At 49.0% G+C, this 26957-nt stretch overlaps 1 protein-coding gene across 2 annotated transcripts in view; it reads left to right on the forward strand.

Moving 5' to 3' along the window:
• The window catches only part of LOC144733339 (adhesion G protein-coupled receptor L2-like), a 351793-nt gene that overhangs the window by 91543 nt on the left and 233293 nt on the right, over positions 1-26957 (forward strand). The gene's annotated exons all lie outside the window — the stretch shown is intronic.

Raw genomic sequence — 26957 nt, forward strand, 5'->3', positions numbered from 1 at the left:
AAATTCTTGTATTGGCTTAATTATGGGGAATTAAGCTTACACAAATGGTCATTAAAATGGTACTCTTCTTTGGTGTGGATTGGAGATATCTGATTTGGATCTTATTACAAACTACGGTTTGATCGTCAAATAATTCCACAATGATATTGTTTTTTAAAAGTTTTTCCCAAAAATTACTTCAATCAACTTTAGACATACCAATATCACATGATATACAAAATCTATTGTTCACCTAACTCAGATAACGTTTCCAATCATTTTAAACCTGGCCATGCTGTAGAAGATTAACTAGCTATCAAATGGACCATAAAAATATTCCTATTAATAGGAGCTGTTCAAGCACACACACACACACACGCAGGTTACCAGAATGTGGTAAAGGTTTAAACCTCCTACTTGTGTATCTCTCTGATGGGTTTTCGGATTGTTTCTGTGTTGTTGTTGGGCGCGATGGCGATGAGGCCAGCCCTAGTGTTCTTCACTAATTTTCACAGGGGGGTCACTTTCGCCAATAAGACATCACAGTGTGAGGGCCGCTACACATTTTAAACCATTGTTGCGTTTGACAGCTGCACGATGATGGTGATAGGGGGTGTTTTCGCTCGTTGTGTATTGTCGGGGGGGGGGGGGGGGGGGGCGCCAGTGGCCCGCAGGCCTTGCAATGAAGAACGGTGGGCTATATAATGAAGAACGGTGGGCTATATAATCGAGGGAGGATGCGAGCTGCCTCGATTCAGAAGCGAAACGTCGGAGATCACGTTGTTCGACGCGCAGAGGTACAACCCGAAAAACACGCCGGAGAGCCGTAGAGCGGCACAACCGCACGAACACCCGCTGTTGTATTTGTGTGTCTGAACATGAGAACAGTGTGGCCGTGACTATTGTGGAGAAGAGTAGCCCCAAGTATTGTCATGTGATGCTGAACCTTAGGGGCCAGTGGCTGTCCGGGCCAGTCCAGATGAGCATTTAAGTCACAACAATTGCGAGCCTGCGTCGCCCTGGAGAGCAGCATTGATGGACGCGTGAGAATTTGACGCGTGGAATTGTGTAGCCATTGTGTGCAAATGTGAGCTGCTTCAATGTGTGTGTGCACACGCGGGTGCGTGACATTTTTGTTGTCAGTTGGAAACGCATTCACCCAGCCACTGCGTTTCGTGGGCGCTGCTGCCGCGCCGTGCTCGCACGCTGCACTTGCAAAGCGGAGGTGGCGGCTACATCTCCGGGCAACGGAAAATTGACACAATTGGGGCAAGTTTCTTGCCTTACCCTCCAGCGCCCCGCGCACGCCTCTGTCAACCCAGCGGTGTAATTGGGCACACCACAGTCAATCGATCAGTCAGGTCCACGCGTGGTGGGGTACAAATCTGCGTCCGGCGTGGAAGAGCAGGCCAAATACCCTCGAGAGGGGGATCCCCTGAGCTTTCTGGAGTGGAGACCCTTCCACGAGCAGTGGTGTGAGCTGGCAAATGCAGAGCCGCAACTTTACCCTGACTCCCGTTGCGCAAGGTGCGTACGGAAGCGTGAGGTGCGTGTGTTGGCTCCTGTCCACTCCGTTTGATGAGTCTTGTGAAACATGCAAAACAGTGCCATTGGAAAATATTTTTTTCCCCCTCGATCTTTCACTATTTTTGGACTCTCTCTTCCTCGAACACATAAAAAGTCTTCCGCTAATGATGTCACTCTGCGCATTGTAAATCTTCGGCAAATGCCACGGGTTTGGTCTTGTTGCTCTGACAGCAACCGAGGATTGTGGCCCAAAACTGCCAGGTCTGTTCGCCGGAATTTTATGTCGGGCCATCATTTTTGCGGACGGTGCGAACGCACAACACATCGCTTCCCTCGCCATCGCTACTTTCTTCCCAGCCCAGGAGAAGAATTGGAGGTTGTCGGAAAGTGCAGTTTACCCGCAAAATGAATGAATATAAATACCACTAATCAGTCCTTCAGCTGCTAAAGAATGCATTCTCAAGTAGTGAATCATGTCCCTTAATCCCTCGTGGTTTGGCAGCCCCCCAATCAAGGCCACTGGCTCCTGTGGCCACAGTGCAGGGCGAGATCACGTGTCCACACCTCCAGTCCATGTGGTGTTAGTGAGGCATTCCTACTGCTACTCCCTGCTAGGCCTACCCCAATCACTACCCCTATCACTACCCCTATCGCTACCCCTATCACTACCCAAACCCGTATCACTACCCCTTCCCCTCCTTAACCACTCCCACTTGTTCACCCGTCACCATAACCACACCACCACTTTGAATAATAACCACACGCGTTAGTTCAACCACTCCTCCTCTTACGTACATTTTTATGATTGTTGTAATGCACCCTTGAATACGGCGCTTTATAAATCTATTACAAAACAAGCTTTAGTGTTTCGCAACTGAAATGAAGAATACTTTAGTACGTCTGTTGAACTTCTGTCTCAGCGTACGTAGTCAACCGTGCTCATCGGAGTTGCGGATATTTCACAGTGCTGGAGAAGGGCAAGAAATACATCTAGATGCATTGTCTTGAGCGCTGCATTATGGGTTATTGTTATTGCACAACTGACAAAAGACTGGGGTATTTGCTTGTCCCGCAATAACTGACAAGAGTTCCCAAGACAGCAGCTCTCTCCTCAACAAGGGAGGAGAATCCTGGGAAAAAAACAGAACATGTGGCAACTGGAATAGCGACTGGCGATAGTGTGGCCGTGTCTAGCCCGGAGTGAACGCTGGTGCGTGCACACGGTGAGTCCCACACGCGGAGGGACAGAGTCCACGGATCGTTGACTCCTGAGTTGAATAGCGGCCGTATTGCAGTGCGATGTTTTACTTGACTGGAGGTGGAGCTCCGGTATTTATCAAGCATGTGGGTGAGGACCGAGGCAAGGAGTCATCACTTCACTCCTGAAACTGCCGGGGGGTAGGCGAGCCATAGGGTTCAGTGGGGGGTAGGGGGCTCATCTTATCCTCATAGATATTGGGGCACTATTTGTAGATCCCAGTATCCGTGTTTGTCTGTTAAAATAAGAAAATAACTTCCGGGTAAACTCCCCTTATCTGCGAAATGGGCCACAGAGAGTGGGAAATGTCCATCCCTTTCAGCTGACTGATAGCCGTAAATAATGGGGTGAAATTGCCTCGCAACCCTCCTCTTATCCACAAACACTCTCGGGGGATAACAGGAGATGGTGGTGGCACCTCGCATTAGCCACGGATAAGTGTGCGTATCACATCGAGTGATAATAATATAATGTACAGCTGTTTGTCAATCCGCTGCTGGATGAAGGTTTCCCCGTGTCATTTAGTTCACGGAGGTTGTTTGACCATACTTCACCACGCTGGTCAGTGTGGAATGGGGCCGGGGGGGACTTGGGGAGGCAGGTTCGGTTGAAATATTGCTTGCCACTGATGCTAGCCGTAGCCGGGAATCCGACTCGTAGCGCAGCACGCTTACCACTGCTCCACCCCGAGTGTGCATCGCAGGAGGTTATTAGCCACACTGCTCCACGTATATCTGGGAAATACCTTCGGATAGCAGGAGGAATTTGTCTGCGGATAATAGGCGCTTCAACAAGCGAAATTGCGGCTGAGTTTAATGTGAGTTGTGGACAGCAGAAGGGTGGACAAGATACATTTAATTTGCTACTCGACGCAGGGCACAGCAGTTAACATCTTGGCCAAGTTTCTTAAATCCCCCCCCCCTTCCCCCACCAGCAACCCATGTCCACCCAGCAGTCTAAATGGGTGGGCCGGAGTTTTTATTCGAGCGGCAGGTCGTGCGGTCCGGTCAGGGTGTGCGTCCTGCCACCTCTCTTCCAATGCCTGGTCAGCATTGGAAGAGTAGGCCAAATACACTCGGGCGGTTCTCAAAAGCTCCCTGTAGCAGAGCAGGGCTGCCGGCGTCACAGGGCTCGACTTTAGTTTTAGTTTTACTCAACTTGGCTCTGGAAGCTGTTTGACCCCACGCAACTCTCCACTCTTCTCCTGTCCTCTTGTACTGTTTCTAATTTCTCAGGGTGCATTGGTGAATTCGCGTTGAGCTGCCCTGACTGAGCTTGCACATGGGGGACCAGGAGGTCGCTCTCCGAGCAGGCGATGACAGAGCCGATCAATCTGTCCTGCACGCTCAGAGGTCAATGGTGGTTTCTGCCACGGGCGCTGCGGAGTTGAAATCGTAATATATCGAGCTTCTCCCATTGCCCACTTGTGTGCGTAATGGTTTGATTTATAAAGCGTAATGAGTATAATGCAAAAAAATATATCAAATTCTGCGGTAACTTTGCTCTCAGCCAAGCAATTACAGCACAGTGTTGGTAATAGGTGGTAATGATTATTCTACCTGTAACGGGCAGCGTAGGTCGGTGAATTTAATTTAAATCTGCATAAGTTGAAATGAATCTGTATTTTATTAAGGGCAGTAATGTCGATACAGCATATAAGTGACATTTAAATACAAATTTCGAGAAACCTTACAAAATTGGCACTTAACTGCTTTTGTAGTAGTTAACAGCAATAATGAATGACTTATACTGCAAACATAGTTGTAATATTTAAATCCGTTGACAATACTCGAAATTATAAAATCTCATATTAATTGCGTGCAGTTGATATGCAGGGAGGAGCGGGTGGTGTGGTGGTTCGTGTAACGTGATGCGACTCCCGAGTTGAATCCCCGTCTGTGGCTAACGTCATTGGCGAGTAACAACTGAGCTGGCGTCCAGCACCCTGTCCACGAACGTGGTGAAGTTTGGTGAAACAAAATAGTCATTGTTATGATTCAAATTAATGTAATAATATTACATATGTTCGTATGTTGCACTTCTTTCGCACGGTACGTAGCCAACAGGGATAACCGGAGGTGCGAGGGAAGGACAACGAACTTAACAGATAAAGCAATTATAAATAAATTAGTTTTCAATCTCGATTTAAAAGTGCGCAGCGGCAGTTGCTTCCTAATATCAGAAGGAAGAGCGTTCCAGACGGCCACAGAAGTGCACCTGAAGGCGCGCGATGCGGTGACCGTCTTTGCTCGATGGCTAGTCAAAAGCCGCTGCTGCGAGGATGACCAGAGTTAGCGTGATGATGGTTTATGCTCCTTCACGAGATCAGCGAGGTGTTGTGGCTCATTTGTGGGGAGCGCTTTGTGTGTAATGTGTGCCGCCTTGTCGTCTACTCGTTCGGCAACCAGACGCCAAAGCAGCTCGGCGGGCTCTGGATGGACAGGGTCGGATGTTGCAGCACCCGTTCCGACACGTGCCATGCTTTACGACCATAAAATGCTACTTGAAATTATCAGCTTATTGGCCTGCCAGACTTACATTGACCAGCAGCACTTGTCCAAATGCAGAAACTGGAGCACGGTTGCCCTTCCGATTGGCGAACGGTCATGTTGAACTAAATAATGATTTCTGTAAATAAGAAGGTATAGAGGTTGTAAGATTTAGTAAGGTTGCCAACTCAAACCGATCAAGTTCCCATGGCGACGCCGAGTAATCTGCGAGAGACTTTACGCGTGTGAGCTCATGGGCTTTTTGTCTTACGAAAATGCTCTTTTGCGAGTGATCCGCAGTCATTTGCAGTGCATATGACTGCAAATCTTTAATCCCCACCACCTCTGTTCACCCGGCATGAATGAAAGAGCGGTTAACAGCGGTCGAATTTAATCTCAAACTGAATAAACTAAAACTGCATTGACGCATTGACATATATATGTACGTACCGGGATGCGTATGCAAAGATGGTTTTTCAGGAAGGCACGGTTTTATTCGTTGTGCATCTGGCAACTGAAGGCAGCACTCGAGGAAAGCAATTTTTGATTGTCTCTGAACGACAGTAAATTGGGGGCCCCTTCACGGAGGGCAAGTCACCGATTCAACGAAAGCCAAAGCCAACGCGAGGCTCCTCGCTGCTGCAGCTGCTGCTACCGCGGTGGTGGTAGCGTGACGCTTCGCGACGCCGGACTTGCGACCCGGAGGTCGCCAGTTCGATTCGATTTCCCCGGCGCGCGGCAGTTGAAACGATGGGCGGCGGCGGCGGCAGGTTTTTAAAATCCCCACCGGCGCTACCACCGCCGGCACTGCCACCGCCCCTCTGTCCAGCCAGCGGCAGTGGCGATGGGTAACAGCACAGTGAAGTAGTTGGGCAGGTTGCGTGCGGTGGGGTGAAGTGTGGACACCACTCCAAGCTCGTCCAAAATGCCCGTCCAGTGTGGAGCAGTAGGCAAAAAAAACCATCGAGTTGGAACGCCTTCCGCCAAAGGTTGCTTGAGCAAGCCATTGCAGGGCTGCACCTTTGCCTTTTTGCAATTCACACGGTTGATGGACGAGGGGTGGATTGGGAGTCTGGGTGACTTGCAGGATCAAAGAATGAGAGGTGGTGACAACAGTGCGAGGCAGGGAGGAGGAGCATGAGTGACCAAGACGTTGGCAGGAGAAGGAGGAGGAGGACACTGAGTGAACTGCGGGAGCAAGGAAGGAAAGGGGGGAGGGGGGTCCAAGTCGTCTGTATCGGTTCTCGCCGTCGTGCTGCTCCCAAGTTCTGCGATGTGTTTTCGGGGGTTGCCCCGCTCGTTGTTCAGCACCGATGTCCGACGTTTCGCGACGCGTTGCCGGATGCCGCGCGGTGAAACTGAAACACGCGGTACGCCCTGAAGACGCATCTTGAGGGAGGTCTGATTGGGGCAATGTGGAGGGAAACGGAGGGACTTGGGTGGCAGAGACACGAGAGGATTCACGGAGCGTCGATTCGCATGCAGCCCCCCCCCCCCCCGTTTCTCACACAGGAGCTCCAAACAGCCACGCGGGAGCTCTGTGCCAGGCAGCTCAGTGGTGGAGCGAGCGACTTGCACTCAAACCGTTTGCGAATTCAAATTCCTGGTTGGCGTTTGACTCGACCCAGCATCCCTCCACGGTCGATAAAACGCGTACCCACTTTGTGGGGAAGTCAAATAGCGGGCGGTTTTCCGATGGTGAGATTCATTCCCCCACCCCTCCATCGTCATAGGAATGTGGAGTTTCCACCACTGGCTCAGGGCAGTAAGCAGGAGATGAGTACCAACGAATACCTCAATGCTCATTCAAGCAGGAGAGAGCTGTGACGTCCATTTGACTGCAATGTAGGTCGTTTGTGTTTCCTGCGTGTCGTTTGTGTTTCCTGCGTGTTGTTCGGCACGTTGTCCGACGTTTCGCTCCACGTTGCCTGGAGAGCTTCTCCAGGAACTGAACTCTTCCTGTGCCCTCCTCGGGTCAAAACCAGCTCCTGAAGAAGATCACAGCGCGAGAACACAGAAAAACACAACGGATATCTTTCCGAACAACACACTGTGCAACCCGGAAGCATATCGGAGATCAATTTTAAAAAGACGAACAAGTTACATCTGGTAATTCTGCCGCTGCCTCAGCAGTGGTGCACAAGCACATATAACAAAAACAACTCCAGCACAGTCGTCAATAACAAAACCTTGTGGCCTTAGATGGAAAACAAGATATATAATAGGCGACATATCGAGCCACGGCCCTTCTTCATAGCACATGACAATCAAATGTAAACGGTCGACTTGTGTCAATTAAAGAGATAGACCGGTATCGTTTTGTTTTATAGTCACGCTAAATCTAGACAGCAGAGCTGACCTCGTAGCAACAGCATTCAATCTGCCACTGCCATAGACAAATACATTTCGGCTGCCACTGAGCATGGACCCAGTGTATTTTGTTTGTCCAGCACAGCAGCAGGGATGCGTGTTTTGTCCTCTTTTATTTTGGGCAAATTGTTTTTTTTATCTGCTGCTTCCGAGACCGAGAGACCGCTTTTCATCCACAGCCACTGTCGGTGAGTGTTTCATTTTGTGCGAGCACGCAGAGGCATGTTTCATCTGCCCTTATTGTTTGTAAATATGTGCTGTCTGCTGTTTGTTTAGGGTCGGACACAATTCATTTGCTACGGCTGGTGGCGGCGGCTGTGGTCAACGCGTGGCCTTGATGCAGCCAGCCGCTTGCCAGGCCGCGCGTGTTCCTCCCAGCGCCAATGTGGACAATCATTTTCTCACGATTGGTGATTTTTTAGTTGTTTTAATAATGGATGTATGTTTTATTGTTGTGTTATTAAAGTGGAGTTCCTGCTCTCTATATATATATCACCTGCGGTACTTTTGGAGGAAAAAAATCTCGCACAGTACACGGCTACTTTATTTGAGTATTGACTTTGTAACAAAACAAACACTTTTTTTTTTAATTCGGAAAAGTGTCGGCATGCCGTGTGTTGTGAACACCACATGTTGTGTGGTGATGGCTTTGCCACTTCATGGCTGCTGGTTTTCTTTACACGGCTATATTAGTTTTTCTTCTCCATGTTAATTTTAAACATTAAATTACTCCTCCGCCTAACGTGAACTGCAACCTCGTAGTAAATTTTAAAATATCACGCTGAGCTTTGACTAGCAATAGGATTACAGGACTTGTCGTGGTCTCGCACTCACACGATCTCAAGCTTGTCACTTATTCTACTCTTTACAGCTTCATTTTTGTGTCCACCACAGGCAGTGGAAATTCCACTTTACTATGGCAGGGGTCAGTCAGCCACGAGTAAAGTCAACTCCTGTAGACTTCCCACAAAGCAGTTCAAATCCTGGTCCGCTGCAACCCTGACCGGGATTTTAATTTTTTATTGTGAGCCACTTACTCGAACCAATGCAGCTCTTAGAACTGGCTTTGCTACAAATGGTTGAATCTAAATTTTCACTTTCCATGATGACAATGTAGAGTCGGTACATTCTCAGTCTACTGCTTGATGAACTGCTGCAATGCCTCATAATCCGGAACCTCCAATCAGCTACGCTGTCAACTCCAGTCCCTTCAAGAATGCAGCTGCGAGGGTCCTGACCCAAACTCCTTGTTCTTGCATCACTTCACCGGTGACCGATCACATTCCTCAATGAATGTACCATCCTCTTCCTGACCTCATTTCACTTCCCCGTATATTCGGACGCTGTTGCTGCTGCTGCTATTGCTGCTGCTGCTGTTGCTGCTGCTGCTGTTGCTGCTGCTGCTGTTGCTGCTGCTGCTGAGCCCCCTAAGTTCCAAGAAGATCACCTGAGGTCCGTGGATTGGGATCTCCTCTGCACCCCCTGAATGCACGGTTGGCTACGTGCAGTGCAAAAGAAGTCCAACGTACACACACGGATGTAGCTCAAGTCCATGGGGCTTCCGTGGCACCTGCACTGCAAAGTGGCTTGAGATGTTATGATGATAGGGGGTATATATGCTTGCATTATTACCACCCCCAAGCCAACATCATCTCTCTCAGGCATGTATGTATGCATGTTGAACTTTCTTTCACACCGTACACAGCCAACCGTGCTTATCTGAGGTGTGGGGGAAGGACAACAAACTAAACACAAAAATCTGCTCAAAAGATACTAAGAGCGTTCTAGACGGCTGCAGAAGTGCATCTGAAAGTGAGCGATGCGGGGACCGTCTTTGTTCGGTGGCCAGCCCAAAGCCACTGTGAGGGTGACCGGAGTTCGCGCTATGCTCCTTCAGCTCCTTGGCGAGATCAGCGACGTATTGTGGCTCATTTGTGGCAAGCACTTTGTGTGTAGTGAGTGTGCAATGTGATGCAAGAGTCCTTCTGGCTCCTGCACACAAACTGATTTCTGCACTCCATCTCCATGATTTCACATCCTCTCAGGCACGGTTCCCACCTTTTAGCTGCAACTCCATTGTTAGTCTCCACCGCCGTCCCTTACAGAGTTGCGCCCTGCCCAAGGCCACTTGCCTTTCTTAAGTCAGCAAGATGCCTCGATTCATCGTCGGGGCGCAGCGGTGCCGCAGTGGTCCGCGCGCTGCACTCTGAACCCGGCCAACATCGGTGGCGAGCGCGACGTCCGATCCAGTCGTGCGTCGCACCACGCTGTCGACCAGCTCGCACCGACGAACGCGGTGAAGCGTGGTCAGACAGCCCTCCCTGCCACCGCCAACGGCGTTGGGAAGGCTCCATCCAGCAGTAGACTGACGAAGAGGCTGCCATCGTCATCAAACGGTGCAGAAAGCAACCGTGCCAGAAGTGACAGCTGCTGCTGTTAATACCGCAGGAGAGATTTGTATGCAGATGCACACGCACGCACCAGCGCGCGCGCACTCGCTCCCTCGCTCCCTCGCTCGGTCGCTCGCTGGCACGTACAACCCGCGCACGCAGCGGTGAGCGTTGCAGGTCGCGGAGAGAGACGCAGGCGGGCGGCGGGCTGCTGGCGCCGCAGGGGCGTCCCCGGTGCCGCGCGGTCTGCAAGCGCCAGCGTCGCTTGCGTCGGCGTGGCCACAAGCGTGGCGGCCGTGTGTGTATGTGTGTGTGTCAGTTGTGGAGAGAGTGGAGAGTTTCCCATACCTGGGCAGTGTGCTCATGACCGGCTCCGGTTTGACAGCAGAGGTCTCACTTCGAATCAGTCGAGCGGCATTATCTTTTCATCGGTTGCGTAACGCTGTGTGGAAGCTACCTGGTCTGTTGCTCCACACGAAGCTTCAGGTCTTCTCGGCCACAGTCATTCTCTCCCTTCTCTACGCTTGCGAAACGTGGACCCCCCCTAATTGAACATCTTCGCTGGTTAGAAACATTTAGGCTGGGCTGCCTACGATCCATCCTGGGTTTAACCAGGCTGGATTGTGTGAGGAGCTCACAAATCCTTGAAAGATCTGGACAAAGTCCCATCGGTGAGCTACTTCGGCAGGCAAGGCTGCGTTGGCTAGGCTATGTAGCCCGCATGCCCAGCCACCACATGCCGAAACAGCTTTAGTTCGGCCGGATCGAGGGGGCTAAATGGATGCTGCACGGGCTAGAGAAGAAATGGAGTGATGTGTTACAGGAGGATGTGGGGCTAGAGAAGAGATGGAGTGATGTGGTACAGGAGGATGTAGAACTGAGTGGAACTGCCGATGACTGGTACAAGCGGTGTCAAGATTGGCCTCTGTGGAGGAGGCTCGTGAAGGACGTTACTGGGCAGTTAGAGGAAGTCGCCCTCCAACAACAAAAGAGGGCGGAGGAGTGACGCTCACAACAACGAGTGGAGCGCCGGGAGACTAAAGCACTGCAAGTTGGCACAGTAGGGGGCACAGGTGGTGCATCAGCCAGTCATCTCAGTCAGTCGACCCGTGGCACCTGCTGGGTCTGCCCCGTGACCTCCTGCTAGTGAGCGTTCGACACTTCACGTGGCCTCAAGGTGCACATGGCCTGGCACAAGCATCGTGGTGATGTCACCGCCACTTAGTGGCGAATGGCGGTTGTTGTTGTGTCACCCTGGGGACGTTGGTGGGTGTCCCAGCTAGCGAATGCTTCTTCCCACTGGTTATTGGTTACATTACAGATACCATAGCCCCCCCCCCCCGCCCAATCCCAACTTGTCACGGATAAGTGGAGCTCTACCACACTATAATTATGTTAAATCTAAGCAACGGATGGCTACCGACTCAGTTCTGAGCCCGCTGTTTGTGCGCCACTCACCATTTAACGGTTCCGTCAGCAGAACGATCATCATTTGTCACCTTCGGGAACTGGGAGAAAAAAATACACTAACCAGCAGGATGTTGTACAAGATGTTGTTGGTGTCTCTTAGACATATCTAAACGCCTTGGGGTGTCTGGACACCCACAGCACCCGGAGTAACCGTGCCCCATGTGCGCGCACACACACACACGTGGTGTGCAGCGGTGTCTGTGTGCGCGTGAGCGGCGCTCGCAATCACGAAAACCTAGGCAGTCGTAATTCGTTGAATTCACCGAGGGCGTTGAATCGCTTGAATGCTCGCTTGCCTATACGGCACAAGCGCAAGGTGCTATTGCGCCAGCTTGATAGGGGGTGTCAGTGCCGTGCACCGATTGCACACGCGTGTGCACACGCGTGTGCTCGTGTTTGTACAAAGGTGTGTCGGAGGCAGCTGGCCCCTTTTTGGCTGCGTTTATTTTCTTCCCTCTCCGAGCGAGGAGTGTTGTTTTTACTTAACCTTCTTCCCAGGATAGGTCTCACACAGCCAGCAAACGACGGCTAAATTTGGAGCTTGCAGCACGGAGGGCTCTCATTTTACTTAAAGCCTAAAACAGGGGCATCTCTCTCTCTATATATACACACACATATATATTTCCAGTACAGTAAGATCCGCCAGCATCTATCCACTGCTGGATGACAGCCTCACCCATGGCCCGGCACGTGAGCTGATCTCTTGCCCACACATTCTTTCTGGTGTGGGCTTCCATCGCACATCTCATTCGTCGGTCATCGTTCCCCGTTCGTAGTTCGTTGGACTCAAACACATGAAATGTTTATGTTGGGGAAGTGGACCAGAAGGTAAATCACTCTCGAATTTCATCTTTTTTTTTTTAAATGCCTGATGGTAGCGCCCGGCGAGGTTTTGCACGGTATGAAATTTATCAACTCTACATTAAATAAAATAAAATAAAACCACTCCAAACAGCAAAACCAAAGTGGCTTATGTACAAGACAACAACGCTGTCATTCACACAAAAAAAGCGATAGAAATATTTGTTTGTTTGTATCCAAGCCTCCCCTAGCCCCCATACCACGACTGCATCTGGTCTTGACAAATCTGCAGGAATTTACGTCCGAGTGCAATCCATACTTTCCATGCTTTATTTATAATTATTTATGAGTGGCTTGCTTGACTTGTCTCTCTCTCACTCTTTCATCCTTTATTTAATGTTTCATTGTAACTTGCTGAGCCGTACCAACTGAATATGTGTGAAAAGAGCTTCATAGCTCATCAGGTTCCTCCATGATAAATAAAGATTGTTATTCTGTTCACGACCCCCCATCCCTGCCCCCCCCCCAATGGAACGGTGCCAGTGGAGCCCTCCTAATTCTGCACTAGCGATGTATGCCGTTACGTGCCAACTCGAAGCAATGTTAATAATATAATCACAATAATAATAAACTTCCTTTACCTCTCCACGGTTGGACGTGGTGGGTGCTGCCGTGGGGTAATAGCGAGGTTGCCGGTGCAGTCCCCGTGGCGTGTCAGTTCAGATCATTTCATGAATCCCCCACACCTCCCCCTTCTGTCCCACCGGCTGTGTAAATGGCTACGCCGCTGTTAGTCGATCGGCTGCTCATGTATGGCTGGGTTCGGCGTGGGCCCTCCCACCTCTTTCCGTGATCTCTGTCCAGCGTGGATGAGAGGAGGCCAACGCTCCCTCGAGAGGAGCTCTCTCGGGCACCCTCCGGTGAGTATTTTGGCAGTGGCACGAACAAGCCAATTTGTAGGGCGACACATTTACCTTTTCACGACATGGCAAGCCGATGCTAAATTGGAGTGGTTTTAGCCAGAGTACTCAGAATCCTCGAGGGTGGGCGGGGGGGGGGGTTGGCACTAGCAGGGCCCACATGCTGCTGTGGGTGTCGCTGCCAGTGGCGGCCATCCGGAGACTTCAGCGACGAGTGCGGGAGCCGTGGACTCCTCCGCCAGAGTCTGGCCTGTCCCCCCGCGCAGGCTGCGTGCGTTCGATCGCTGCTTATTTTTTAGGGTCGCCTGTCCCTAGAGACATCATCATTGCCTCCTGCTCCACAAAACATTCGCAGGGTATCTCGTACGCACGGAGCGACGTTAAGCTGTGCACTCGAGCGTGTTGGGAGTTCTCTCCTGCACCTCCTTGCTGCTGTCTCCTGTATCCGCGTCAGCCTTGCTACGTGCAGAACTCTTTAAATTTGCTTCATTTTTTTTCCTCCTCCCAGTTTCATCCCTTATTACGCGGTCAGCGTGGCATTACGAGAAGTGAAGTGCATTTGGATTTCTCACAAGCCAGTGCAGACAAGGGCCCTCGGAAGCGGATACGACAACTACCTCTGAGATACTGTCAAGCGACCTCTCCCTCCACAGTAGGGGCTAGCATTTTCCCAGTGGCCCTGTCACAGAGAGTCATGTTTGTTGTACGACAGTAAAACCCCTGATTAATTCTCAGAGCTCGAATTTATCTCTAACGCTGTGGAATTCCCTCTCAGATACCTCGGGGGTTGTCATTACCTAGGCAAGTATGGGTTGGAGAGGCAGTCACACTGAATGGCTGGTATAAAATATTGTCAAGCACGAAACACACAATTTTGGTTAAGAATAACACATTATGCCGCCTGTGTGTCCAGGAAAAGTGAGTTCAATACTTATTTGTTTCAGGAGGATCCTGCATTGGTATCTCTGGTCAATTCCTTTTTATTAAGCAGTTTAGGCTTCAAATGTATTTTGCTTAACCAAGATACGTCTCATTCGCAAGGGTGACCTGGGGCATTAGTCTGCCAGTGGTGGGTGATAATTGCTGTTCCTGTGTATCATCTCAATTGAATAATTTGCGGGTAATTTCCAAATTTGCCACTCGTGCAAATGTCATGCACTGTGAAGCAGACGACACATAGTATATATATACAGTTAATACTCACCTCTGGCACTAAGATCTGTGCCCTATAACATCTGCACCATCGCAGGACATCCATGAGATAGGGCCTAATAGCTAATGGAGCCCTCCTCACTGAAATAAATACGTCTAACACAGCACCGTAGTCATCACATCGGGCCGACCGCTGGGCTCGAACTGTGAACCTCGGCAATGAGCGGAGGAGGCGCGAGCATGAGGTCGCATCCCCACCACCCCCCCGTGCGCTGTGCGTAAGAAGAAACCAGGGTACCCGGAGACAAACCCCAGCAGACATGAGAGCAGATGGCACTCAGCGGTCGCACGGGTGGATTCTCAAACCGCCGTCTGTACTGCCGTCTCCTGGCCACCTTACAGCCCCAGCAAGGTTTGAGCGTTTCACAATCCGCTCTCTGTGCGATTCCCCAACCCTTACTGCTGTCATGCCGGATCGCTGGCCTGCGCAACTACACGGCTTGCCTGCAAAGTACACCGGTCCATGATGATTTCGAGGACGGCAGGCGGTGGTTCGTACGGCGGTGGTGACAAATCCGTCCAATTCCTTGAATATTCCCGTGTTCAGTTCGCATCGCCAGGTTGCAGTTTTCGCCGTGACGTTCGCGCGGGATGATGGACGTTGTGAGCCTTTGTTTTTGTGCATCTGTTCTGGGGCGCTGGGCAGCGTGCCTACTGAGGGGCTGTCGCCATGCGTGACAAATAAGCTGTACACGTTTACTTGTTGTCTGCAGCTGGCAGCTTGATATCGTTAATAATATTGGCAACCTTACCTGCAATGGAAAATTGGTTTAATTTGAAATTTTAAAACATCATTATGAAATTGCAGGGTTTATTGATTAAACTGGCAGTTTATTTAGTATGCAGTTTTGGGCTTGATTACCGCGTATTGTCCGCATTAGGGCATGTAATGTATGAATTGATCTGACTGTGGACTAAAAGGATATTTAGTATTGGCGTTGAGCGATCCTGACAGAGGCAATAAAAGAGCCACATGCAGTGGCCTCAGGGCTGGGAGGAGGGAGGCAGCAAATGAAATGAGGGCTGGGGGGGGCCACAATGTCTCAATAAATGCGTATTAACCGTCACATTTTGAAATGTGAAGGTAAAAAAAGCAGCGAGTAAAGTTATAAAACCGCTCAACCTTCTAGGCCGGTGAAATTCCTACGCAGAAACGTTTCCTTGTGCTCGCTTGCGCGGCACAATCCGCTGGGGAAGGGAGGGGGGAAAAAATCACGCCGATTTGACGCCGCTTAGACCGGTACGATGAAAACGACGCTGAAGGCTCGACATGTTTTGGCAATGGGGCATGTGCTGCATGGCCCCGCAGATCCAAAAGTTGCACGCCAAAAGCGCAGCCCTTCGCCCTGCAAAACGACACGCGGCTTTAGCTGAGAGGGGGCCACGGTGGATCAGGCACTTCAGGAGAATCTTTTTAATGGATGCACTAAAAGCAATGTACGGCCATATCGATAAAGTAAACACGACTGTAAATGACCGTTGTCAAGTAAAGAAGTGTCGCGTTGAGCCTGCGGAAATGTCTAATTCCTTCACGGTAGGACCCAAAGGGCCCCCCGCGCTGCCCGGCTATCTCAATATAGTTGCAAGCACCTCTCTACATTCTTCTTTGCGCACTCTGAGCTTTTATGTAGTTTCATAGTTCCAGGCAGGCTAAAATCCTGCTTAGCTTCTGAGGTATAATGGGCTCGGATACATTAAACCCTCCTTCAGAGAATACGCACAGCTTACATTTGAATAATGGACTTACAGTATTCCACGAAGGTGTGTTGTTACCAACCAACCAAATATAACAACGCACCAAATATAGCGTCAATGTCTCGGAGGGCGTCCTCTTGACCAGGAAACAAAGCCAAGAAAAGACTCCCCCTCATATTCCGTGATCACCGGTTCTCCCTCCTCCTTCGAGCCACGGATCCCCAAGGTTTTTATGTTTTCCATTCAGGCTCCTAAAAATAAGCAAAACGAGGGCCCATGACAATCGCCAACGGTAGGTTTCCTGGTCTCAGTAGACCCCCGATTTAAATGTCAGCATTGCAAGCGCAGTGTGCGTTTTTAAGGGCGATGTTAGGAGTTATTAAACACCAACAACAAAAAACTCTGCGCAGAACTTGGAAAGAAATGGGGAACGTGGGTAGAAGTGAGGCATCGATAGGTCAGTCGTGCCAAGGGATTGGATGGCGATGGCGGCGTCAAACGCAGTGGGTGTTGCGCCTCCGTTTTTCACAAGCTGTGTCGGCTGCATTATTGCAGCTGGTTTACCAATTCACTGCTGGACGACGGTCGTCTCGTCCTCACGCCGTGCAGGTCATGGCAGTCTATGACCACCCTTTTCCTAGGCCGAAAGGCCCGTGTTGGTGATGGCAGGGAGCAATAGACGCCGGAGCATAGGAGTACAGTACGACGTTCGATTTTTTTTTTCTGCGCTGCCCTCTGCTGACCACCACGGAGCGCTTCTGAAGATGTGGAAGATCAATTAGTGGTTACTGTACGTGCTTTAACAATATATATACCTGAGTTGGTGACATACCAGAGGTCGCAATCGGGTACCCGATACCCGTACCCTACCCGATACCCGGCTACCCATATCCGGCCGGGTACGGGTACGAGTACCCATTTGCGACCCTGGTGCGGCCAGGTACGGGTACGGGTACGGGTAAGGAATCAAAACCCGTTTGCGACCTCTGTGGCATACCATGTTCTCATTGCGCTCACAGAAGTGAGGCATGAGGCGGAGAGAGACTAATGAAGTTTCACACTCCAGTAGTACAGAAAGCCCTCTCAGATTTCATATCAATTGAGCGGTTTTGCACAACACAAGAGGGTGCTCTTTCGTGCTGTGAAAGCACAATGGGTTCCCGATTCTTCTGTTCTCTCGTATGGCAACATATTCCGGCCCTGAATGCCGATATCTGCCGCTGTACCTACGTACGTAGCGATACGCCTCTAATTCTCCACCCTCACAATTCACCATCTACTTGTGTTTCCATGCCCCTCAATCGATCCGTGGATTTTAGCAGTTATACCTGCACGTCAGTTCTTCCTCTTGTCCGTGAGAAAAAAGCAGATGAGAGGAGTCGCCCAGAAGTGGCATGAAATGGTTTCCATTCTCCACGATGATCTGCACATGAGTCACCCAGGGGAGCGATCTCAAGAATTACTCCCAAAAAGCTAACAGAGGAATAACCGTGAAGCGGCATCACATTTATCCCACGGCTTGTGTTGTTGGCGTTGATAAAAAAAAAAAACGAGCGCAGTCCAATAATTTGCGTGGAGATTGGCAGATAACAGTTTCTGCCTCAAGAAAAACCATCGCAGCAGAGCGGATAAAAGTACTATAATTTTCAGGTATTATCTCGTCGGAACTAGGCGAGTCCAAAGTAAGCGACACAACACGTTCACAGCATGCCGCGGCCATGCCACCAGCATAGAATTGACAAGGGCACACACAAACAGCGGTCTTTCACACACTCATTCGCAACCAACCTGAGGAGCACGAGCTATGAGAACCCGGTTTAATGGGGGGTGCAGTCAGACAAATATTTGGTGATGCGCTAGAAGCGGTGCACACGCGCAAAGAAACACACCTTGGATGCATTCGTCAGGAACACTGGCCTTAAAAGGAAAATATATAATTGGTAACGTTTCAGACAATGGCCCTTCTTCATGATTTTTCGTGCTTTGAAGTATTGCCATTTTCCAAACGTCACAATGACGTGATTTTCCCTTTAAGGCCACTGTTTTTGACAAATGTGTTGATCAAAGTGGTGCTAACTCAGTGTTTTAGCGTTTTCCCAACGCTGCCCCTGCTATCGAAGTGTATTTTATTTTCTATTTTACAAGGATTTGTGGTTTGATTTTGCATGGTTTCGTAAAGGGTAAGATGGGAATAAGATGCCGACATGGGGTAAAAGGCCTTTTGTGTCTTGGTGCTAACAGAATTGATGCCATCAGCCATAGACAGGTTGAGGTGTAGATTGAAGGCCCTCCTCAAGAGGTCCCTGCTGCTGGTGTCGCCAGGTCAACAAACCAGAGGTGAGCACCAAGGCAGAGAGGATCTTTATCCCACATAAGGCCTCTTACCTTACCCTGCTGTAACTGTGCATCATAGCTTCATATACTGTGTGCAAAACCTTCGTATAATAAACAAAACCCCCAACAGGCTGCATTAATGCAAATACGACACTGGTTAAAGAAAAAACCCGCAAATTAATTTGTCATCGGGATATTTGATTTTTAACAGCAAAATGTGCACAGCTCTTGATGTCTATGGAATACTGTCGGGGAAATAGATCGTAGCAAATGAAAATTAATGTTCGAAATACCAACTTTGTTCACAGCGATGCCCCCCTCTCTCCATGCTACTAGGGTTGTTCGCTCTCCGATGTTGAAATCCCGCGTTGGGTGTCTAATGCCTAGCTTCCACGACCACCCCAAAACTATGCCAGTAATCGGGCTGGCCTCAAAGGTCAAATGTCAAAGTGATTTCCCCACTTGAATGAGTTATTGAGGCGATGCTCATCTCTTGTTTACAGCCCTGAGGCAATGGTGTAAATTCTACATTCCTATGGTAGGGACAAGTCTAACATAGAACAACCGCTGTTGAATTATCTGCAAAGTGATATGGAGGGATGATGGGCTCATTAACCCCCCCCCCCGCCTTTACCCACAATTCCATGAATCATTGTTTTCGGGCCGGAGTGTCAAGCTGGGAGCAGCGCGAAACCTAGCGGAGCCAGGGCCTGAGTCCAGGCCCCACAAACCTCGTGGCCTCGTTCCGTCCACATTCCTTCCCACGACCCCTTGATGTCCATTCTCTCACCTCCTCTCTCCCTATTCCCATTGCAGTCCGAGAGAGATCTTTAAAAAAATAAACAAAACTATAGGTTGGCCGGGTAGCTCAGGTCAGAGTGCTGAGCACTGGCATCAGCTCTCAGCATTCTCTTGGACCAATGTAGATTTTTAATTAGCTAGAATCTAAATGGCATGACAAACTTCGTCTAAAAACAGTTTCTTTGAAGGAAAAATGTCTGACCCCAATAACACTGACCTCGCTTAGAGATCAAGTCTTTCTCAGTGAAGGTTAGCCCTCCTAGGGTCTGCCACTGGACCATGTGGTGGTGGTGGGGGGGGGGCAGGAAAAGGTCGTGTGGGTTGGGCGAGTGGAGTCTGGAAGCATGAGGAGGAGTGTGATTGACTGGTACGCGAGCGAGGCAATGGGAACTGTGCACATATTACACGGCCCATCCAAGTTCTGCTTCAGCTCTGGTCCCGCTGTCGTAGGTGCGGCTGCCATGGCCCCTGCTGCAAGGGATAAAGTGGGTCCCCCCCCCCCCCCCCTCTAATTTCTCCTCTCCTCAGTAGCCCGGCGCCTGGGCCCACCTGGTCCGTGGTGGGCCCTGATGCAGTCGCACCGCTTGCACACTGGACAGCTACACCATTTTCTTGGTTCTTTCGGTAAAGTCACGTAGAAGGGAAGTAATAAAATAATAAAAATAAAACATAATAAAATGAAATAATTCTCACGACGTTTCGGCTACAACGCAAGCAGCCGTCTTCAGGTGAAGAAGACGGCTGCTTGCGTTGTAGCCGAAACGTCGTGAAAATTATTTCATTTTATTATGTTTTATTTTTATTATTTTATTACTTCCCTTCTACGTGACTTTACCGAAAGAACCAAGAAGATGAATCCCTGCAGTCACGAAAGCTTTAAATCGAAAAAAGCTACACCATTGTTTGGCCAAAATACAACCGTTTTTTTCTTTCACATAAACGTGGGATCTTATGGTGTTCGCCCATTTGTTGCTATATATTTACAACATTACAAAAGCAAACACAAAAACCCTCAATACTGACTACCGTTAAGCTTTAGTCGACTAAACACTCGTCATCATTATCTTCGGCCGTGCTTATTCCACTGTTGGATGAAGGCTTCCCCAAGCTGCCACCATCTCTCGTGGTCTTGCAATGTAATAGTCCACTTGGCACCTGCACATGAGCTGACGTTATCCCTCCAGCTCTGCGAAGTACGTCCACTCAGACACCCTGTATATGTACACCGTGTGTTTATTATCCATTTTTCTAAAAGGGGCGACGGTGGCAGGTTGGTGGCGCAGTGGTTCGCACGCTTGCGCCCCGCAGCAAGAAGTGCCTGCGTTAGATTCCCCACCGGGGCTGTTTTCTGCGTGGAGTTTGTACGTTCTCTCTCTCCCCGGTCCGTATGCGTTTCCCCCGGGTTCTCCTGGCTTTTTTTGTCCCACAGAAAAATAAAAACATACATTGTAACTGCTATTGACCAAAAGTCACAATACTGAAACATTACCTGTGAATTACCCAATTGGAATCGACGTGGAAACGTTGCCACCTACTGCGGAAACTTTGGCAGGGTCCTGCTGAAAACGTGTCTTGAGACTCAGTGAGGCGTTCCCAGGTAAAATCAGCGTGATAACAATCATCATAAGAGTGATGTGGCGGAGAAAAGATAGCGACCGATACTGGGAGGGTAAGGTAAGTTTGAGGGCAAAATGTCTCTCTCCGTAAACGGGTTATTTTCTTCATGAACACATCTCGCCACGTGGCATGGCATTACCTGTAATCATATTTTTTCCCCATCCCGAGGTGGTCTTCCATTGTTGGATGTTGCATTGCAGCGCAAGAGAATGCACTTCCCCAAACAGAACAGTTATTGACTGCAAGACCTGCTTCATTTGCGAAACGCCGGTCGGACAAATGCTCCGTTATTGTTGCCAGGAGCTGTTACTGTGGTCCGTACTATCGATTCCACGTTTTATTTCAGCTGCACAGTTCTAGAATTACCTGGTTGCAGAGCCTAGCTCTGAACAGATGGACCCCATTACCTTATTTGCGCGATAAGGGAGGAGCAGGTTATATTGCCACGACAGCAGTTACGCGCGCAAATTATCATTTCACTCACTGTTTGGATGTGGTTTTTATGTGAGCCTGGGATGAGAAATCAAAGGAGATAAACATCGTCGGAAAATCAAAGCGGGATAACCGCAGCAGGAACTGGCATCATAAACACGCCTTAATTATCGTCTGCGTCAAAGTGCGCCGCTTTCGAGTGCCTTGCACCCGCCGCCTGCACGAGCAACGTGGGTGCGAGCGTCAGGATCCCCGGAGTTCGTAGTCCAAGCCCGCCCCGGTATCAAGGCGGCGCCTGCCTGTGCGGGGAACGCATTAGAACACGCTGGGGTCCAGGCAAAGAGGCTCTGCTGCGCGTGAAGCCATGCACGCGGTCTCTAATTCACACAATGTGAACATGATTAATGGACAATAGTTTATTAAGCTAATGTTAGGCAGGGCCATGTGCTCCTAGGTTGTAGCTCCTTTTTTGCCTTGTGTGCTTTGGGTTAGGTGTCTGATTTCCCTGGCCAGTTGTCACCCGAGTCCCCACAATAATTGCTACTAAATGACCCTCGACCTAATAGATGACAAAATACGAGTAATTGGGTCAAACCTGTTACGACGAGTTTGCTAGATATTTCACAACGGCTTAAACGTGTTAGTGGGGTTGATGCAGTGGCGCAGTGGGCAGCACACTGCACTATGGAGCAGGCTACGAGTTCGATTCCCAGCGACGGCTACTAATGTCAGTGGTGAATAATATAATAATGTCTTGCTTCCTATCCCCCCCCCACAACCTTGGCAAGACACATTCACCAATGTCCAGCCAATATGGTGAAGCATGTCCTCCTAACAACCCCCGTGACTCGCATGGAATGGGGAGACTTTTCAGCAATGGCGTACGGCGCGATATTTAAAACCTTTTACTGGACAGATATTTTTTTATTTAAAGTGCAAAAGTGTGTAAAAAAAAACATTATTTACAAAGCACTGTTCTTATTTGCAATTATTAAAATCAGCAAGCGGAAAAAAAGTTTGAAAATTGGGGGCCTACTGCTTGTGTCAATCGGTGTGCCAAGAATGCAGTGGAATGACAAATATTTAGTCAACTATCTTATAGAAACATGGACGGCGTGTTGTGCATATTGTAGCTTCCGAATGGGATGATTATTTTTACTCCGCTCGTTTACTCAGGAAGCTTCGCTGAGTCCCGTGACTATTCCGTCGGCAGGGTCCTGCTAAGTTTTTCCAGTCGAGGGCGATTATTCCCTCGCAATATTCCTATTGAGTTATTTTCAGGGAGGATGTTTCAGATCCGGCAAAGTTAGATCATGACGCCGACACACAATGGCCTCCTCTTGCGAATGATGTCACGAGATGTTTAATATCCACTCCGAAGCGGACGGTGAAATTGATACATTTTCGGTGAACACACACCACAGTAATAACCAGGGGTCGGCGGCTAGATCTGTACCACAAGCCTCTACAACAAGCGGGGAAAGAGCTACCGCTGGGACATGTGATAGATAACTATTATTATTATACTGCTCTACAAAAGCCTGTGGTTACTCGTAAAGGAAACCGACCATGAAGTTGTTCGATGCAGTTTTCAATGCCACAATCAAACGGCAAAGCGACCATTTTTGTTGGATGAAGGCTTCCCCAAGCCACAGCGGAGCCAACATTGCCCCGTCCGTTCGTGCTAAAGCGCGCGAACTGGCGTCTCGTTGTCCACGGACACAAGGGGTGGGCACAGGTGCCCTGTGCTCTGCCGCTTCATCGGTGTCGACTTCCGGGAGACACATCGTGACCGACTCCCGTCGCTCGCTGGCCATTTCAGACATAGCTCTTGAACCCCTGTTTAATTTTATGGTCTTAATTTCCCCCACTTGTTTTGCCAAAATGAACTTGCCATGACATTGTTGATTCACCTCCATCGTAGAGAAGCATCGGTGACCTGCACGCTTTGTGTACGTGGTAAGATCTTGCTGTTCAAGCAAACAGATTTAAATTGGAATACATTTTTATTTACGCTTGTTTACCCAGGAAAGCCTCACTGAGTCTCAAGACTTAGGAGCGTCCTGCCAAGTTTTTTCGTGGTAGGGGGCGACACTGCTGCTGCTGTGTAATCCCTATTGAGGGATTTTCAGGTACATTTTCAGCATTGGGATATTTGGCCAATGTCAGTTACATTGCGTGTGTGTGTGTGTGTTTTAGCTATGGGAATTAACCTGAGAATCTTGAGAAAATCCATGGAGAATTGAGGGGTAGGATGTGGTGGAGAGGGGAACATACAAACTCCACACAGATTCGGGGATTGAACTCAGGTTGATCTGACTGTAATGCACGAGTTTTACCACTGTTCCAGCCTGCCACGCAGTTTGGATATGAATTCACATTAATGCACGAAAACATTAATATAGTTTCAGACAAATATATATTTTCTGAGAGCAGTAACATATCGAGCCATTGATACTTCCCATTTAGGCAATGTCAGTGCCCCATAATATGTTACGATTGAAAAGAATATCTGCCTCTAGTTTGCTGGCTGGCTGCTGGCTGGGCTCCTCTCCACCCCAAGTCTGCTGTGATTGGCTGCGGGCCCTTGTCACGGAAACTAGCTGGGTAGCTGGCTAACGGAATTTAATGCGACAAATAAGAAATTAAATTTCGATTTAAAGCTTTCGTGACTGCAGGGATTCATCTTCTTGGTTCTTTCGGTAAAGTCACGTAGAAGGGAAGTAATAAAATAATAAAAACAAAACATAATAAAATAATTCTCACGACGTTTCGGCCACAACGCAAGCAGCCGTCCTCAGGTGAAGAGGACGGCTGCTTGCGTTGTGGCCGAAACGTCGTGAGAATTATTTTATTATGTTTTGTTTTTATTATTTTATTACTTCCCTTCTACGTGACTTTACCGAAAGAACCAAGAAAATAAGAAATTAATTGAATGGAAATGGTGGAAGAATTTTAAACGATATAATAACAATAGCGACACTGAAGAGGTAGGATGAATGAATAGGCTAGACTGACCACAGTTCATTTAAAATTGCTCTTACTTGAAAAATTGTGCTCCTATTAATGCAATTATTTCGCTAGAACATTTTTGAATTCACAGAGAATATTAAAATAAACCGCTCACAACGCATTTATCTTGGCATTTTATTATTACATACAAACGCAGAATACTTGCAGTGCTCCGCGTGCAGGAGGATTATGAGAAGGGTGAAAATGACAGCTGCCTCTTGTTTCCCATTGCAGAGCCACGGGTTCTCTATTGCGAGTAATAATAACAACAACATGTACAGCTCCTTGTCCATAAGTTTCACGACCAATATTACCCATGATAAAGGTTTGCTTTGGGTTACATCACGTAAATATGAATGTGTTGTTAAACCTGCCACCAATTAGTAAGGTTTGCCACGAAAAATAAAAAGTGCCAATTAGTTACTACTTCAGCACACCCAATGTGTGAGAGAGTAAACCCACAGCATTTACAATTCGAGTACGACGTTTCACTGGTCATTACAACCAACTTCGTCAGGCGATTAGCTGGCTATTTGTTGGGTGGTGGCGGGTTTAATTTATATTTACGTAATCTCACCCAAAAAAAACCCTTATTAAGGATCCTTTGTCCGTATACTTCTGGATGAATGCCTCCCCACATCTCGCCAGTCATTTGAGGTTGGCGGGAAGCGCCGGTGGCACAGCGATTACCAACACTCCGCTGTGATCCAGGCCACCTAAGTTCGATTCCCAGGGATGGCTAAGATCAGTGGCGAGCGATACGTGGACTCGGTCTTGGTCTCCCTCCCATCACGATGCTTTCATTGGAAATGTCCCAGTGCTCTATTGAGCATGCGGCAGTGCGCTTCGTGAGTAGAAGTGGAAGAGATGCCATTTCTCTCAATGGCTGCAATTGTTTTTTCCTTTGGTCAACCACTGTAGACATTCTACCTGCAAGTACATATCCGGTAATTCTCATCATACCCATTCCAGGAGGACAGTGGGTTTGATTATCCCTGGACACCTAAACACACACGTGCACACACATGCATGCACGCACGCATTAAGTCTTATTTCACACAGTCCTTAGGCTGTGTGTCCCGGGCTGTCTTACATGAGTTTGAAGCTTTGTTAGTGTCGAAAAAATGTTCTTCAAAGTTACTTTCATGAGTGTGGTCTAATGACAGCACTGCAGTGACGTTGCAGTCCAAAGCGTGGAAGTTTCACCGCTGTGAAATCACTCGGCCACTGTGGTTCTCTGGTGACATCATAGAATTTAAAGTCCTTCTGTCCTTAATGAAGATTGCAGTGAATCTCAGGCAGTGTGGGGCAGTGTAGGTGTGTGTGTTTGTACGAGACAACTGATGCCTTACGTTTGAGTCGCCTCTTATCTTAGCTAAGCAAGGGGGATGTGGACATAGAGATCACCGGTTCCATTCGTCCTTCCAGCGCGGGCAGCGGAACGAGTGTTGCAAAGCTTCTTAAATAGCCGAGATCCTCCATCCACCCAGCGTGACAAACGCGCACACCGCAGTTCGGGCTACACCACATTAGCAGGTTGCGTCCAGTGGGCGGAAGAATGCGAGTGCTGCCACCTCTTCCAAGAATCTGGCCAGCATTGGAAAAGTAGACCAAGTACCCCCCACTAGAGGGGCCCTTCTGCTAGCAGTGGTGTGAAGTGAGCAGTTTGCAGGGCTGCGCCTGTACCCGTACAATACTGTAGCAACACAAGCAAATTGTCAAAAGCCTTCCTGCTCTACACGAAGATTCTGCTCGTCCTTGGACAGATAATGATTTAATTACTCCGGCTTACTTCATCCAGCCTCTGAATCCAATGTTCATGTGAACATGATAACCTTTAGGGTGCACATTAGTATTCTTGAGGTGGCTGCTAGTAGCTCAGAGAGGGCAGAGCCAAGCTGCTGGCACCGCTGAGGGCCTGGGTTCGAATCCAGGCAGCTGCCGTGCGATTTAGCCGGGTTCTCAAGTATGTAAGTTAAGATTGACGTACATTTTTTTTCCAGGAATATTCTCTTAGTTTAACCGTACACATGTTCACTCGAGCAGACAGGAAAGTATTCAAGTTCTCAAATTAAATTTGGACTGTATTGGGGGGGGGGATGGTCTGTATGCCATCGTTTTAGCCATTCTTCCGTAGCTTCCTTCTTTGTCACCATCATCATCATTGCGATGCAATCTTTGCTTTTCGAACGTCACATGTATCATCGGATCCAATTCAGGAATCAGTGTTAACGTTAAAAAAACAACAGCTCTGACAATCGCGGAGGGCCTCGCCGCACCATGACGATTGCCAGAATACAGGCCGGCCGACACCATTGAATGTCGTGCTGCTTTTCATAAAAAATATATATAATATACAGAATTTTTTGCAGTGTGCAGTTTCTCCTGGGCATTCATCATGGCTGGCAGCGATTCTGTTAAACTCCATTAAAGAGCGCGCGTGAAGTGTCCCGTTAAAGCTGCTTCGACACATTCTGTTGCTGGCACATCTTGGCCGTGGGACGACGACAGAAGGTCTGATCCCAATTAATCCCATCTGAATCCTGACGGCAGCCTTGTTGTGCCCCCGCCTACTACGGGCGCGGTGGGTGACGCGACCAGCGGCCCATGGGCTGCTACGACACGCTAATATTCGTCTACGACACGCTAA

The sequence above is a fragment of the Lampetra planeri genome, chromosome 46, assembly GCF_965212315.1.
Source record: "Lampetra planeri chromosome 46, kcLamPlan1.2.h2, whole genome shotgun sequence".
Taxonomy (NCBI): domain Eukaryota; kingdom Metazoa; phylum Chordata; class Hyperoartia; order Petromyzontiformes; family Petromyzontidae; genus Lampetra; species Lampetra planeri.